The sequence below is a fragment of the Rhinopithecus bieti genome, unplaced genomic scaffold (genome assembly GCF_001698545.2).
Source record: "Rhinopithecus bieti isolate Rb0 unplaced genomic scaffold, ASM169854v2 scaffold_3878, whole genome shotgun sequence".
In the NCBI taxonomy this organism is placed as follows: Eukaryota; Metazoa; Chordata; class Mammalia; order Primates; family Cercopithecidae; genus Rhinopithecus; species Rhinopithecus bieti.
In genome coordinates, this window is record NW_016805059.1 from 4729107 (window position 1) to 4746107 (window position 17001).

Consider the following 17001-nt stretch of genomic DNA (forward strand, 5'->3'; position numbering starts at 1 on the left):
CTTTTGTATGACACGTATTTCCACAGTTTTGTGGTGAAGAAGTATGAATTAAGGGAAATGGATACTAGAGAGAAAGCAATCATCTCCCTTCACTGGCTGAGGAATTGCCAGTGCCCTGGGCCACAAGAAGGGTGTGATTTGGGGGGACTGTGTGCAATTAAACAGTAAAGGAAATAACAGACTTTAAGTATTAAGTCATTTTAATGACTTATCACCAAGAGTAAAGCACAGCCTAATATATTTGAGAATCTACATTAATCCAGACAGAATGAACAAGAGGCTGGATGAGGTTCCTGGTAATAAGCACATGAAACCTTTTTATTTAAGGACTATAACTTATGAAATCTGAAAGAATTACTTAGACAAGTCCCAATCTTAGATTCTATTTTTCTCAGACATCTTTCTCCCCTTTCACAATTTTGAATGCCAAATATTAGAGGTCATTATAGAAGTAAATCTCGGCCAGGTGCAGCAGCTCACACCCGTAATCTCACTTTGGGAGGCCAAGGAGGGTGGATCACTCGAGGTCAGGAATTTGAGACCAGCCTGTCCAACATGGCGAAACCCTGTCTCTAGTAAAAATACAAAAATTTGCCAGGCATGGTGGCACACTCCTGTAACCTCAGCTTCTCGGGAGGCTGAAGCTGGAGAATTGCTTGAACCCGAGAGGCAGAGGTTGCAGTGAGCTGCAACTGCACCATTGCATTCCAGCCTGGGCAACAGAGTCCATCTCAAAAAAAAAGAAAAAGAAAATCTCTTATGCCAACATACACATCTGGAACACTGATTCTGTATAAGCCATCTGACTGTTCCAGCAGGTGGCCCCCACACACAGTATTATGTACATGGCAAATTATCTTGTATAAAACGAGAGCTATCTTGGGTGCCTTCCACATAACACTCAGATTCTATAACCAAACTCCTAATTTAGTGTTTCCTGCATAACAGCAGGCTCAGCTATTAGTAAGTACTGTACAGCTATTTTTCCCTGATATTAAATAGCAATTGTGTTTCAACCCCCACCACCACCACTACCCTTTCATTCCTCAGATATTAACCACTAAAACAAAATCTAACTATACTGCCAGACCCACTCATGCAAACATTTGCAAAAACCTAGGAAGTGGCTGAAATTAGTTTGCTTTTAGGAAAAAAGAGGCTACTACAGATCAGTAGTATTTTTCCTTATCCACATCATTTTAGAAAAGGCAGTGTGGCCAAGTGCCTTAGCCAACACCCATTTGAGATCAAACCCCAGCCATGAAAGCCTGGGGACATTCCCTACCCACTCTAAGACTCAGTTTCCTCTTCTATAAAATCAAGTTATTGAATTCACAGCAATATTATGGGTGCTAAATGAGATACATATGCAAACCACTGGGTACACAGTAGGCCTCAAAGGGGAGATTATATTGATGTGCTCATTCACAATTAATGCATTCATTTAATAAAATTCCACAACAAATAATTTAGGTGCTTGGGGAAGCATTTTCCCACATCAAAGCTTTTAGAAGAAAACTCTTTACCACTCCTTTGGTTTCCAAGAGATTTTTTTTTCCCCTAAAACACTTCAGATTCTTTTTATTTCACGATTGGTTCAGAACCCAAGAAAAAAGGAAGTATCATTTACTGGACACTACCTCCCACCCCCTGAAGTGTGCCAGAAACCCTGAAAGAGACAAAAAGCAACTGGGAGAATAAGATAACCCCTGTACTATCTAAACTTTTGGTTTGGCCAAGCGGAAGTCATCTGTGTTGAGCAACACCTTGGTTTTTACACCTGGATAACTAGCTTTTAACTATTACAACCTGGGCTGGCAGCGTCAGTAGAGCCATGTGGGATTTTCACCTTGATAGGTCAGGCAGCGTATGTTGGCTCTGTCCTAAGGCAAGTAACTATTTTTATACAATTGGATGATGCTGGGCCTCAGACAAATGACAAATAGGCCCTGCATGTCTGGCCCAGGCCCTGAAACAAGATCCAGGTTCGGCAAAAGTTTAAGCTTTGTGATGCAGGCTGCTGTCGCTTGACCTTGAGTAGCATGGGCACAGCTTATACTTAAGTAGGCACTGCTGTGGAGAGAATTAGGCTATAAAAGAAAGGATGCTGTGGTGGTTCCTCAAAAAACTTGAACAGAATTACCAATTCCATTTCTAGGTATACATTCAAAAGTGATAGCAGGGACTCAAACAGATACTAGTTCACAGCAAGACTACTCATAAATGCCCCAAGGTGGATAAACAAAACATGATATATACGTGGAACAGAATACTATTCAGCCTTAAAAAGGAATAAAATTCTGATACATGCTATATAACATGGGTGAACCTTGAAGATATTATGCTAAGTGAAATAAACCAAACATAAAGCGACAAATACTGTATAATCCCACTTCTACGAGGGACCTAGAATAGTCCAATTCATGGAGACAGAAAGTGGAATAGTCGTTGCCAGGGAGAATAGTGGTGGCTGAGGGAAGGTGTTTAATGGGTATGGAGTTTCCCCTTGAGGTGTTGAAAGAGTCCTGGAGACAGATGGTGGTGATGACTGTACAACACTGTGAATGTACTTACTGCCAGTGAACTGTACACATATAAATGGTGAAAATGGTAAATTTTGTGTTAAGTATATTTTACTCCATATATACATAGGGAAAGGGGAAGGCAAGAACTAGACACAGCTGAAATAGTTTGAAATAATCAAACCAGGCCAGGCGCGGTGGCTCACGCCTGTAATCCCAGCACTTTGGGAGGCTGAGGTGGGCAGGTCATGAGGTCAGGAGTTCGAGACCAGCCTGAACAACATGGTGAAACCCCATCTCTACTAAAAATACAAAAATTAGCCGGGCGTGGTCACGGTCACCTATAATCCCAGCTACTTGGGAGGCTGAGACAGGGGAATCACTTGAACCCGGGAGGCAGAGGTTGCAGTGAGCCGAAATCACGCCACTGCATTCCAGCCTGGGCAACAAGAGTGAAACTCCGTCTCAAAAAAAAAAGAAATAACCAAACCTTGCTGGGTAACCAATACAAAGGTATAGCTAAACAGACAGAATGAGTTCCGGTGTTCTACAGCACTACAGGGTGACTGCAGTTAACTATAATAAAGCTAGAAGGGAGGATTTTGAATGTTCACGACACAATAAAATGATAAATGTCTGAGGTGATAATATGCTGATTACCCTGAGTGGATTGTTACACATTGTATACAATATCAAAATAGCACTCTTTATCCCATACATAAGTATAATTATTACATGCCAACTAAAAAGGAAAAAAGAAAACAAAATCTCGAAAGCCAGGTTAAACAGACACAAAGAGAGAAGTGGAGATACTTTGAGATCTCATTGTGCAGGTATTCAAAATGAAATGTATCTCTGTGCTAAATGGCACTTTTAAAACAATCTAATAAAGGAAAACAGGCAAGATCTCAGCAGACTCAAAAAACAAGCCAGGCACGGAAGCTCTCACCTGTCATCCTAGCACTTTGGGAGACGGAGGCAGGTGGATCACTTGAGTTCAGGAGTTTGAAACCAGACTGGGCAACATGGTGAAACCCCGTCTCCACAAAAAAATATAAAACTTAGCTGGGAGTGGTGGTACATGCCTGTAGTCCCAGCAACTCAGGAGGCTAAGGAGGGAGGATCACCTGAGCCCAGGAGGTCAAGGTTGTAATGAACCGTGACTGCACCACTGCACTCTAGCTTAGGTGACAGAGCAAGACCCCGTCTTAAAACAAAAGTAAAAATAATTAAGAAACCACGATTGAGTTCTAGGAACTGTGAAGAAATACACTTAAATTCCCCGTAGTAAACAATTAAGGAGCTCTACCATCAAAGACTGAGGCGGCTACACCAAGTCTTACACAAACCTAGACAGGTGAGAGGAAACCAGGAAGGTGAGTGTGGAATGCTCAGTGCATTTTTCAATGGAGATACAATTACTGCTTGTGCCCTGAGGCAATATGCTTGAGAAGTTTATGGCATTTAGGATTCAATCAAGAGAAGGAACAGCAAAGAGGAAACCATTAAAGGGGAACCAGGCAGGACAAGATAAACCGAGCCTGGGCCTGACTGGGATACTGAGCTGACTGGAGAGTATCTCTTATGTAAGATTATGCAATGCGACAAACAGAAAAAAGATTTGTTTGAACCATAGATGTTTTTAGTAGACCCAGAACTTGATTTTATCTCTTTTGCTTTGGGAGAACACACCGAAAACATCTAGAGAAATATCTAAAAGGAAAATAAATATCTAGACCAAAAGTTTTTTAAAAAAATTAAAGGAATGCACTAATTGAGAAAGACGAGACCAACACAAAAGCTGGTTAAACTGAACAGTGGAGGACAAGCAAGTCCTGGGGGCACAGCCAACTAACACAGAAAAAGAAGGAACTATCCCCACTAGGCCCTGATGGACTCACACTTCCAAAGTGTCAACAACCGCTCACCTCAGGGCATCTGCTGAGAACACCACTCCAGTTGAAATAAGTGGACAAAAAGGAAACAAGCTTCCTTAAAAAGCAGGTTTCAGAAGGCCCCGCAAGTCCACAGTGAGAGGCAATGGAAACCACCCTGTGCACAGATCTCAACGTCACTGCCCACAGACTCTGCAGCCGCTCTGCTCCTAACACAGCTTCCGTACCACTAGCACAAAAGTGCCGGGAAATGCCAGAAACAAGGGCCCAAGGAAGAAACAGAAATCCACACACGGAAAACAGAAGGCAGGCAGGCCGAGCATCTGGGCTACCGCCAGGCAAATTTATAAACTCTGAGGGAAGGCCAGAGCGTCTCAGGTGCCCCTTCCTGAACAGGGCGGTGGTAGGCACAGGTGGCTCCTCTCTAACCCCCAAAGTATCCAGATTAGCCTCCTGACTAATGGTGATCTCTCCCTGCCAAGCGTTAAGTGCAAAGATCTGAGACTCGACAACCAGCATGAATCCAAGGGGAAACCAAGGTAAGGCTCTCTCCAACTTCCTTCCCTCTTTTTGGCAAATATGAAGTACTGGGGACCATTCTGCTTAAAATTAGTGCTTGGAGGGCTAAGGGGTGGGTGGGGACATGTTTTCCAAATTTTTTGGATGTGAGGTTAATAATCTGTTATTCTTGTGTGTTTCAGTAAGACTGTAGATTGGAGTGAGGCTCAATTACTATTGAACCACTATAAATTCTGAAACCCTGGGGAAACCATGCACGTTCTAGCAAAAGAACAAATCCAGGCTGTAGCTGCTAAAAGTTCCCCAGCTGCACACAGGCATGGAGAACTTCTCTGATTAAAATAAAACAAATAAAATAAAACAAGAAATTGAGGAGGACTTCAAATTCTTTGAATGTTAACTCACAGGCCAAGATAATTTAATACATTACCATAGCCTTGAACTTTCATGTCTTGCCGGGGGTCTGAATCTCTGAATTTTAAAGTTCTCTCGGAGCTTCATAATAGGAGAGGGCTTATATTCAGAAGCTTCTTTTTAAAAAGTTAAGTGATTAAGGCATTTTAGCTATGTGCCAGAGACTAGTTCTAAGCTCTTTACATAAATTAATTGATTCAATAGCTATACCAACCCTATCCGAAAGGGCTATTATTACATATTTTACAGATAAACTGAGATACAGGGAGATCAGGTAACTTGGCTAAGTCACTCAGAACGAAGATTTTTAGCCAGGTGATCTGGTTTGGAATTTACCCTCTTATTCACTCCCACTATGCATCTCTATGACAGGCATTTTATATGGCTGGTATTTTCTAATGCCATATTTTAACACTGTTATTTAATCTCATCACAAAAGCTCTGATAAACTGTACTGGATACTGCAGTTGAAAAGAATTTGGGATGGAGAAAGACAGGAAGATGTGAACTTTCAACCCTGGTTACAGTGTGGCCTTGGGGCAGATTATTAAGTGAATTTATCTAATTCATCTCAAAGTTTCTAGGGGCAAACTCAACAGCAGACCCCAGCAGTTCGAGGAGCGTCAACAAAGAAATCAGGGGAGGGGTTGGCTCTCAGGGGAGGAGGAACAGGCCTGAGAAGGTGAAAGCACAGGGCTGGAAGTCAGCTGATCTCGGGCTTAACAGGTAATTCCAAAGGGTCAAGAGCACAGAAACCAAGGATGTCACAATGAAAGGCTTATTCTTCACCTAAACACTCCTGTCCTTTTATCCCAAGCCTTCCTCTCCCCTTGGAGGTTGAGGAATTACCTAACTGGTGGGCAACAGCAGGGGCTCTTGGAGGAGTTCGTTCTTTCCTCCTCCTCTTTACACTTTGGGAAGCATCTGTCCTTCAGACCCAAACTTCCCCTCCAGTGGGCCACCCCAAAGTCTACCCTAGGGGAGATGGAGTCAGTAACTCCTGGCTCTCTTACCCTAGCTAATACAGGAGAGTATGTCTTATCAGTAATACAAAGCCGGTTTTAGTTCTCTAACTCCGGATTCTTAAATATCCAATGATTCAGAACTTGATAAGGAAGAGAGGTGTTGTTAGGTGTCTCTAAGTCTTCTAACAAAAGTTTCTAAAATACTCTAATAGAATAAATGAAAGAAGTCAAAGGAAGGTCTGTGTGTCATATCTTCATAAATAGCTTATTATAATGTTTTCCATTTTAAGATTCATTTACCTAATGTCAATCATTTATTTACTACATGTTATATTGCCAGTCTCTATGCTAGGTAACAGGAAAACAAAGATTAAGGCATAACTCTTGCTCTTAAGGGGTTAAATCTAGTACAGAAAAATCCATAAAAACAAAACCTTTCGAGTATTATAGCTGCTACAACAGGGATCTCTTAGGGCTTTCAGTAAGGAACTAGTCAATTCTCCTGGGAGACAAAAAAATAAAAAGAGACAAGGTAAACACTGAGTTAAAAGAGGGACCAGGAAACTGTGTCCTCACAGTAGCCAAGAAAGCAGAGATTTTAAAGCAGCAAACTAGAGGAAGATGGAGAGTGAAGAGACTCTACTGAGTCTGAAACAAAAGTGAGGGGAGGGAGAACACCCCACTCACACATCTTGGTATTCTTTCTAGAGTCTTCGCAACGCGCCCCTCCTTTCTTCCAGTCACCAACCCTCCTCTACCTCTCCCCTTCCCAAGTTCCCATTCCACAAAGCATTCTCACTTGAAACTTAAGAAAATTTTAGAAGTTTAAGCAATTCCTTAAAAAAAAAAAAAGCTATATTCAGAAGTAGGTAGATAAGTAAATGTATAACATCACTTAATTTCCCCTTAACATATAATAATCATTTTCCAGAGATTGACAGCCTATCATTTTATGTAAAAAAGATCAAACAACTTTTATCACTCAAATAAACTGAAAGGAGTGCTAGCTTGCCTTAGGTAGATAGCAAGGGAAGGGTTTCCAGAGAGCCCCTAGTTCAAGGGTCAGTGCCTTATTCCCACATAAAAAGCAGCCTGGGGACCGGGCACAGTGGCTCACACCTGTAATCCCAGCACTTTGGGAGGCCCAGGAGGCCCAGCGCTCCTGAGGTCAGGAGTTCAAGACCAGCCAGGCCAATATGGTGAAACCCCATCTCTACTAAAAATACAAAAATTAGCTGGGTGTGGTGGCACGTGCCTGTAATCCCAGCTACTAGGGAGGCTGAGGCAGAAGAATCATTTGAACCCGGGAGGCAGAGGTTGCAGTGAGCTGAGATCGTGCCACTGCACTCCAGCCTGGGTGACAAGAGCAAAAGTATGTCTCAAAACAAAAAACAAAACTACAGCCTGGGGGGAAAAAATCTAGCTTTCTTCTTTCACTTACTAAACTTTTGCTCTAACCTCACCTTCGTGCCGTGCTCCTTAATCCTCTTGGAGATAGGACAAAAAAACTCCAGGTGTTGTCTCAAACAACAAAAAACAGTTACATCTTGGTGCACTGCTAAAACTACAACAAAAAAATGTTACTAAATACATTATGGTTATACAGGTATTCGTAGGAATTTTCAGCTATCACAATACTGTTTATTCCATTTAACTAAGTATGTAAGACTATCAGGAAAATGGGACAGCTTTAAAGATCCTTAACCTTTCTCTGTTCTTTTTCCATCTTCAAATCCTAGATCAGGCATTTTGTACCTTGTTAGTGAGAAATGTGCCCCTTTCCATTTCTTTATCAAACTGTGATTGAAAGGCTTTCCACGTTCTCCTCCTTACCCTGATTTTACAGCTTCCCTTCTAGATTGCCACGTTAATTGACAGGGATCAGCACCTTAGAAGGCAAGCAGCAGGTAACAACTTGGGGCACCCTCCCCCATGCCAAACCTAGCAGGCGCCACACTGCAGGCGGCCTGGGACCGCAACCTTTGCCCAGCGCCTGTCCCTGGCAGGCGGGCATGAGGGTTTGACACCACACACTGAAAGCAAAGGTTGTGCCAGTTTTAAAAGGCTAGGAACTCCTGGTCTGAAATGTATTAGATATCACACAGAATATCCAGAGATAATCTCTCCTGTACACAATCCAGCAACATGTTGCCATGGTGGGGGAGAAAATCCCTCATCCACACATACATTTAGAAAAAATATTGCAAGGAGACAACCAACTATTAATTACGATGATTGTTGCCAAGTATGACTGTGGTCTTAAGGTTTATTTCTAATGTTTCATTTCTTTGGGCTTCCCATGTTTTCTTATAATCACATTATAGTTTTTGATAATCCCAGAATATCCTTAAGAGATAATCTTTTCGTCAATTCAATAATTTGATATTATGTTGAGACACACACACACACACACACACACTCACACACAACAACAAAACTACCTTTACTTGACAGAACTGTGTGTCAGGGTTTTCCTCTAACTTTAAAACCAAGTTTCGGCCGGGCGCGATGGCTCACGCCTGTAATCCCAGCACTTTGGGAGGCTGAGGCGGGTGGACCACGAGGTCAGGAGATCAACACCATCCTGGCTAACACAGTGAAACCCTCTCTCTACTAAAAATACAAAACTTAGCCAGGCGTGGTGGCGGGCAATTGCAGTCCCAGCTATTCAGGAGGCTGAGGCAGGAGAATGGCGCGAACCCGGGAGGTGGAGCTTGCAGTAAGCCGAAATCATGCCACTGCACTCCAGCCTGGGCAACAGAGCGGGACTCTGTCTCAAAAAAAAAAAAAAAAAAGTCCCACATTATTTACAATGATTCCAATAATAATAATTTAAGTTCTTTCCAGTCTTTCAGACAAATTATATGGCTAATGATCCTAAATGCCAGATTCTGAGACAATGCCAATTTCAAATATTCTATTTTGCCCAAATAAGTCACTGAAACACTCCCCAAATCTCAATGGCTTGAATCCAATACATTACTGAAGAAAACATTTAAATAATAAAATTTCTTGCCTTCTCATGAGCCAAAAACAACTATATTTACATGTTATACCTCCGCTATATATTTAGTTACAATCATAGTCTAATTTTCATACTTGTCACACATTCCCAAATAGGTATCATAATTATAATTCGAAGAACTGCTTAATATTCTACACTATGTTGATACACTTAAATTTATCAAATCCTTTTTCTCCTGTTGGGCCTTTAAGTTGTGTCTTCTTTTTTGCCACAATAAAAATGCTTCAGAGAGCACTGCATTTGCATTGATCTTTTCTGGACCATGGATTACTAAAGCAATAGATATGAAAATCAATACAGCATTTACTAAATTGGGGGAAAATTCAAAGCACACTGAGCTGGCATTGCCAAGGACCAAAATGTGCCCTTATTACAAAAATTACAAAAAGTTAATAATTATTCGCTGGCTCTACTCTTAACCTTCACCAAGTAACTTAAACTCTAAGTCCATTCTATAATTTCTAAAATAAGAATAATACCACCTGCCCCGGTAGTAAATCTGCTGAAGGTCAAACTGGTTGATGTGGTGAAAAGGTGAAGGTATACAAATCTTAGATGTTATGACTAGTAGATCTGCTATTTGGGGATCTCAACTCAGATGCCCATTGACTCATTTATCTATTAAAAACTCTGGGAGTCCTCAATGTACTAAACACAAAATTGATGGAGATTATAATAATGAAAAAGCAGGCCCTGTCCCTCCTGCAGAGCCTCATGGAAGAGCAGAAGAGAGAGACACCCGAGACTCTCTAAGCATTAAGGCAGGGCGTGGACCAAGGGGCATGCAGACCTCGAGCACAGGCTGCCTGGGAACCTGGAGAGGTGCCAGAGAGGTGATAGCTGAACTGGGTTTTGAAGGATGGAATTAGGAGAATAATTAGAATGAGATAAAAGCTTATGAGGCTAAGAGAGCTTGTGGAAAAGGGATGGCATGTTCTGGGAATGATGAGAGGTCTGTGAGGCCAGAGTTCAAAAAAGAGGGGTAGAAGATCTAAGCCTGGAGGGAGAAGCTGGTCCCAGGTTATCAAGGACCTTGTATGCTAAGCAAAGGAGCTTGGACTTTATCCTGTAAACAACAGAGGGCTCAGCTAATCCGGTGGCCAGGGAAATAACAACCAGTTTTGTGTAAGACGACATCACCAGCAGCAGACTGACATGTGAACTGGAGCAGAGAGAGAATGACTGGAAGAAAACCCAAGTGACAACAAGAAGAATGCAACAAAAGCAGGAGAGCCTCAGACTGTCATTCAGACCCACCACAACAGTGACTTTCAATGCTAGGAATTCTCTCTGCGTGAAGGTCAAAACAATAAAAAAGGACCAAATGAAAAGGTTTAAAAAAGCAATCTTAACTCCATGTTTTCCTACTATCTTGGTCCAGATGGTCAACCATAAAAAAATGCCTCACACTAGGTAGTTTATAAACAACAGAAATTTATTGCTCACAGTTCTGGGAAGTCCAGGATGAAGGTACCAAGAGATTCTAGTGAGGGCTGGTTCCTCCTAGATGGCACCTGCTATGTGCCATCCATGTCCTCAAATGGCAGAAGGGGCAAACAAGCTCCCTTGGGCCTTTTTTTTTTTTTTTTTTTTTTTTCTGAGACGGAGTTTTGCTCGTCTCCCAGGCTGGAGTGCAATGGCGTGATCTCAGCTCACTGCAACCTCCGCCTCCTGGGTTCAAGTGATTCTCCTGCCTCACCCTCCCCAATAGCTAGGATTGCAGGCACGCATCACCACACCTGGCTAATTTTTGTATTTTTAGTAGAGACAGGGTTTCAGCATGTTGGCCAGCTGGTCTTGAACTCTTGACCTCAGGTAATCTGCCTGCCTCGGCCTCCCAAAGTGATGGGATTACAGGTGAGCCACCGCACCTGGCCAGGCCTCTTTTATTAAAGGCACCAATCCTATTCATGAAGGCTCCTTCCTCATGACCTGGTCACCTCGCAAGGGCCCCACCTCTTAATACTATTGCATTGAGGATTCAACTCAGCATATGAATTGGAAGCAATGAGAAAAACTGAATGCATACCTATGTGTGCAGTGCTGTAATAAATGTGAGGAGAAATACTGCACGTGGTTCACGTATATCACAACGCTGCACACAAAATCGCACATCCAGGCCAGGCGTGGTGGTTTGCACCTGTAATCCCAGCACTTTGAAAAGCCGAGGTGGGTGGATCAATGAGTCCAAGAGTTTGAGACCAGGCAGGGAAACACGGCAAAATCCTGTCTCCACAAAAAATACAAAAATTAGCCAGGCTTGGTGGCGTGCGCCTGTGATCTCACCTACCCAGGAGGTTGAGGCAGTAGGATGGCTTGAGCCCAGGAGGCTGAAGTTGTGAACTGAGATAGTACCACTGCACTCCAGCCTGGGTGACAGAGCCAGACCCTGTCTTCAAAAAAAAAAAAAAAAAAGGTACACATCCCGTTTTCTCACTGCTTTCCCTTCTCATGATTGAATTTTGCTAAGTTTGCAGCAGCAAAACATCTGTTACCTTCTGAGATTATTCTGGCAATGCAAATTTCAAGTTTTGCAACAGATAACTCATAATGATCTTTTAAATGCCATTTGAAATATGTGTCCTCAACATACTACATCAAGCACTTCTCCCATTTTATGATCCATGCTCCACAGTTTTATAAAATATTCCTGCATTTTTCCTTCTCTGATTAGCAGTTCACAGATGGACGAGTCCAGCAGCACCTGCAAATTTTGGAACCTTCACCTTCCAGACTATTTATGTTCAGGGATCCTTGGGTACATGCCTTTCTATCTGCTACCTATGCTGAAGCCAGATAATTTTTTAAATATTCAATGAATTATACTAAAATTCATATTTAGACCCATATGTAAGTAAGGCAGACCCAAACATATAATCAGCCTGTATTTTTTACCCATTCACATATAAAAATCTAAAAATTATATGGCCCTATTGTTTCAGTGAAAATACTTTTAAATTACTATTATCATCTTAGTCTCAGTTTTCTTTTTCATAATGATTCAATTGATATACATAAAACAACTGTATTTCTTCTCTCAATTTCAAATTTTATTCCTAAACCAAACAGTTATTTTCTCTTCACATGGCACTAAGGGAACAAGTTAAAGAAAAGCTGATGACATATTTATGTCTAAACCTTCTTGCTTAGTTTTCTATCAGATATACTTTCTAGCTCTATACTGGAGAAGAGGCAATTATGCCTTTGGTACCTTCCACACCCTCTTATACTTTTTGAGGGAGTCCAACCTCCTGAATCCACTAACCCCCCAACCCTGGACAATGGGCTCTTGACTAAAAGCAGAGAGTAAAAAACGTAAAACCAGTAGAATATCAAAATAAAGACACTCCTTTCTAAGAACAGTTGACAACTTTACGGCCACTTAAAATACAACAAAGACCTCACATAATGTATGCAGCTTACATGCAGAAATACTCTAGTCAGGATTTTTTTCTTCTAGAGGAATGCCAGAATTATTTCTTAGGTTTAAATTTTTTTAAGTTTTTGTTTTTAGGTATAGTAAGCCTTAAAACATACTTTAGGCTGGGTGTGGTGACTCATGCCTGTAATTCCAGCACTTTAGGAAGCCGAGGTGGGAGTTTGAGACCAGCCTGGTCAACATGGTGAAACCTTGTCTCTACTAAAAATACAAAAATTAGCTGGGCTTGGTGGTGTGCACCTGTAGTCCCAGCTACTCGGGAGGCTGAGACAGGAGAATCGCCTGAACCCAGAGGCAGAGGTTGCAGAGAGCTGAGATGGCGCCACTGCACTCCAGCCTAGGCAATAGAGCAAGACTCTGTCTCAAAAAAAAAAATTAACTTTAAAATTCATTTTCCTAAATCACAGCAAAAATGAAATAAATTAAAATAACTGCCTTTTAAGAAATTTTTTTCTGATATTCAGATTTTTTAATACTGGTTTCTAACAAAAGACCAGCCAAAAAAATTAAATTCATCTACAAACTCTGAAGTATTTTATACCACAACACCACATGAATAGGGACACTGTGTTGTGTTCATGGTCCTATCATTTACTGGAACACTTAAGAAATAATGTTCAATAACTATTTTGACTGATGGGGAGAACTATGGGCAAAAGGGGTAGCCTTAGAAAGTGACTTAACTAAACTCACAGATCCTAGGATAAATGAAAAGTGAAGGAGAGAATCTACAGCCAGGAATGGGGCCACAGATAAGAGGTCGACAAGCATACCAAGACAATTCAATGTACAGAACTGTCTTTTCAACAATTGGTACTGGAACTACCAGACATCTACATGCAAAAGAAGGAAAATGAATCCCTTCCTCACACCATATGCTAACACTTAAAGTCAGATGGGTCATAAACCTAAATGTAAACCATAAAACTTCAGGAGAAAACATAGGAGTAAAGCTTCATAACTTTAGGCCTTTTTAGAAATAATACTAAAATCATAAAGTGAAAAAAGAAAAACAGAAAAACTTGACTTCATCAAAATTTAAATCTTTTGTACTTCAAAGGGCATTATCAAGAAAATGAAAAGACAACCTATAGAAAGGGAGAAAATATTTGCAAACCATGTACCTGATAAAGGTCCAATGTCCAGAATTTAATACATTTACTACTCAACAATAAAAAGACAAACACAATTTTAAAATGTGCAAAGGATATGAACAGACACTTCCCCAAAGACGACATATAAATGGCCACTGAGCACATGAAAAGATGCTCAGTGTCATTAGTCATTACAAAAATGCAAATCAAAACCACATGAGATACCATTTCATGCCCAGTAAGATGGTTATTTAAAAAAACATAAATAAAAATGGAAGACAAGTGTTGGCAAAGTTGTAGAAGACTGGAATCCTCATAGATTGCTAATGGGATTGTAAAATTATGCAACCACTTTAGAAAACAGTTTTACAGCTCCTCAAAATGTTAAACATGGAATTACCATATGACGCAGCAAGATTCCACTCCCTAGTATACACCCAAGAGAAAAGATATGAAAGATACGTCCACACAAACTTACACAAGAATGTTCATAGCAACATTATTCATAATAGCCAGGGTAGAAACAACACAAATGTACACCAATTGATGAATGCTTATGCAAAATGTGGCACGTCCTACAATGTATATTATTTGCAATAAAAAGGAATGAAAGAAGGAGATGGGGGGAGGGATAGCATTAGGAGATATACCTAATGTAAATGACGAGTTAATGGGTGCAGCACACCAACACAGCACGTGTATACATATGTAACAAACCTGCACGTTGTACACATGTACCCTAGAACTTAAAGTATAATAAAAAAAAAATTAAAAAAAATAAAGAAAAATATCATTCCATGGTCACCACCGTATTGTTTTCACATGGGTAAAACATCCTCTGCAATCATTTATCAATTAAAATATTTTTAACCAAAAAAAAAAAGGAATGAAAGACATGGATGAAACTGAAAACATGCTAAGGGCAAGATACCAATCACAAAAGACCATACATTTCATTTATGTAAGATGTTCAAAATAGACAAATCTTTAAAGACAGAAAATAAGAGACTGAGGCAATGAAAATGTTCTAAAATTAGACAGTGATCGTGATGGCTGCACAACTTTAGATATACTAAAACTCACTGAATGGTACACTTTAAGTGGGTGGACTCTGTGGTATGTGAATTGTATTTCACAACATTGTTTACAAAATAAATTTTAAAAATAAAAAAAGAAAAGAAACAGAGTTTGGTATCTTCTGAAGCAGAAACAAAGACCAAGAAAGGCCAAGGCACTGCCAAGGTAGGCTACAGCACAGGGAGCAACAGAAACTTGGCCTGTGAGGACAGCCCCAGAGCTACCTCAGGCCAAAACTCCACTCAACCACTGCTTCCCAGGTGAGGTGCAGGGAGTACAACAGGAAGTCCAATCAGACTCCATTCCATGGGTGATGGAAAGAATGGTGAAGCAATTACATCATGTGGGTATGTGATTATTTCATGAAGATAAGTATGGGAGCGGAAGTCTAGATAAGTATGGGAGCGGAAATTAGGATGGAGAGAGAGGCAAAAGTCCCCGAAGAGCTCAAGCGTAAGTTGAAAAAGGAAGGATGAAATAAGGGTTGATTTGGAGAAAAGTTGGAGGTAGAGGTTGAGAACATTGCAGACACAAGGGACCTGTGGTAGGAGGGAAAATGGCATTGTACAAGTGAACAGGGGAAGGCTCTTGTGGCCATGAGGTAGAGACCAAGAATGGGTGGTGAGCCACATGGCTGAAGACAGACAGCAGCCAGACCACGCAGGCCTTACAGCCATAAGCAGGATTTGGTTTAAATTCTAAGACCTATGGGAATGCATTGAAGGGTTTCAAGCAGGGGACTAATGTGGTCCAACTTGAATTTTTGGGAAAGAGGTAGGAAGGGACCAAAGTAGATCCTGGCAGTTAATCAGATACTATCAGTTGGCCAACAGAAAGATGAGGATGGCCTGAGTGTGGTAAAGGGCAGTGGGCGTCATGAGAAGTACGCAGGATCTGCCAGGCCAGGGGGATGAGATAATGGGTAAGCTGTTCTAGCTCTCTAGGAGGCCTGCAGAATCAGTTTCCTCTCTCCCTTCATTCCACTTACCCTTACATTAACCCCCAATAACTAAGGTACTCTGAATACTTGTCTCTATTCCAATACTTAGATCTCCACTGATGAGGCATCTGGCCCTCCAAAAATGCAAGCCACAGCACATCAGTATCAGTCTCCTGCTTAAAACTTTTCAACACATCCCCCCTGGTTTTAGGATTTAAACCAAATATACATTTGCAAATTAAAAGAAGTCTTCCTTAAAATTCTTCAAGGAGGGGTTTTCAGTTTTATAAAATAAAATTATTATTTAAAATCCCTAAGAATTATGTATTTGGTGATAAAGATCCCAGATATAATCCTAGAGGTAAATTAATTTGGTTTTTCTCCCCAACTGGAATGTAAGCTCTATGCAGATACAAACTGTATACCAAGGCCTGGCACAAAGTAGAGGCTCAAGAGAACCGCTGAATGAATGAAAGCCCCAGGTACTAAAGGTACTGATTACCAACTCTAAGCAATGTTCTTTATTTACCAATCAGAAAGAAGAGGTAAGTTTCATAATATGTGGGTTCAAGAGTTTTTCTCAATTATAAAATTATTCACTTACAAGGAAATACAGATAATCAAAGGGAAACAGTAGCCAACCCTATAAAATGATTCATGAAATGTATATTAAAAGAATTTTAACTTATCATTATACATCTACCACAACATCAGAAATAGTTTTTCCCATTACAGGACATCCTTAGAGACCTGTCATTACTTGTGACCGTGGGCGCTGTCTCCCTGAAAAGCAACCTGGTAAGATTTAACAAGCTCTACAAAATGGTTCACAGTCTTTAACTAAAGTATCTCTCCTCTTTATGAAACATGCCCCAAGGAAACAGAGGATTCAGAAGGAAAATTAAAGAAACTTATAAAACAGGTATATGGCCTAATGGTAATAACTGTAAAAAACAGGAAACATTTCAAAAGACCAACAGTAAGATTAAGCAAACTATGGAATATCAACACTGTGGACTCCACAGTTATTCAAAAGGAGTTACATGGAATCCAGTGATATTTTACATATGTATTTCTATATAATTTTTTCAAAAGCAGAAAATAGTAAAAA

The 17001-nt window shown here is 40.7% G+C and overlaps 1 protein-coding gene across 1 annotated transcript in view; it reads right to left on the reverse strand.

Annotated features, from left to right (window-relative positions):
* Nucleotides 1-17001, reverse strand: part of TMEM131L (transmembrane 131 like) — a 171452-nt gene that overhangs the window by 60931 nt on the left and 93520 nt on the right.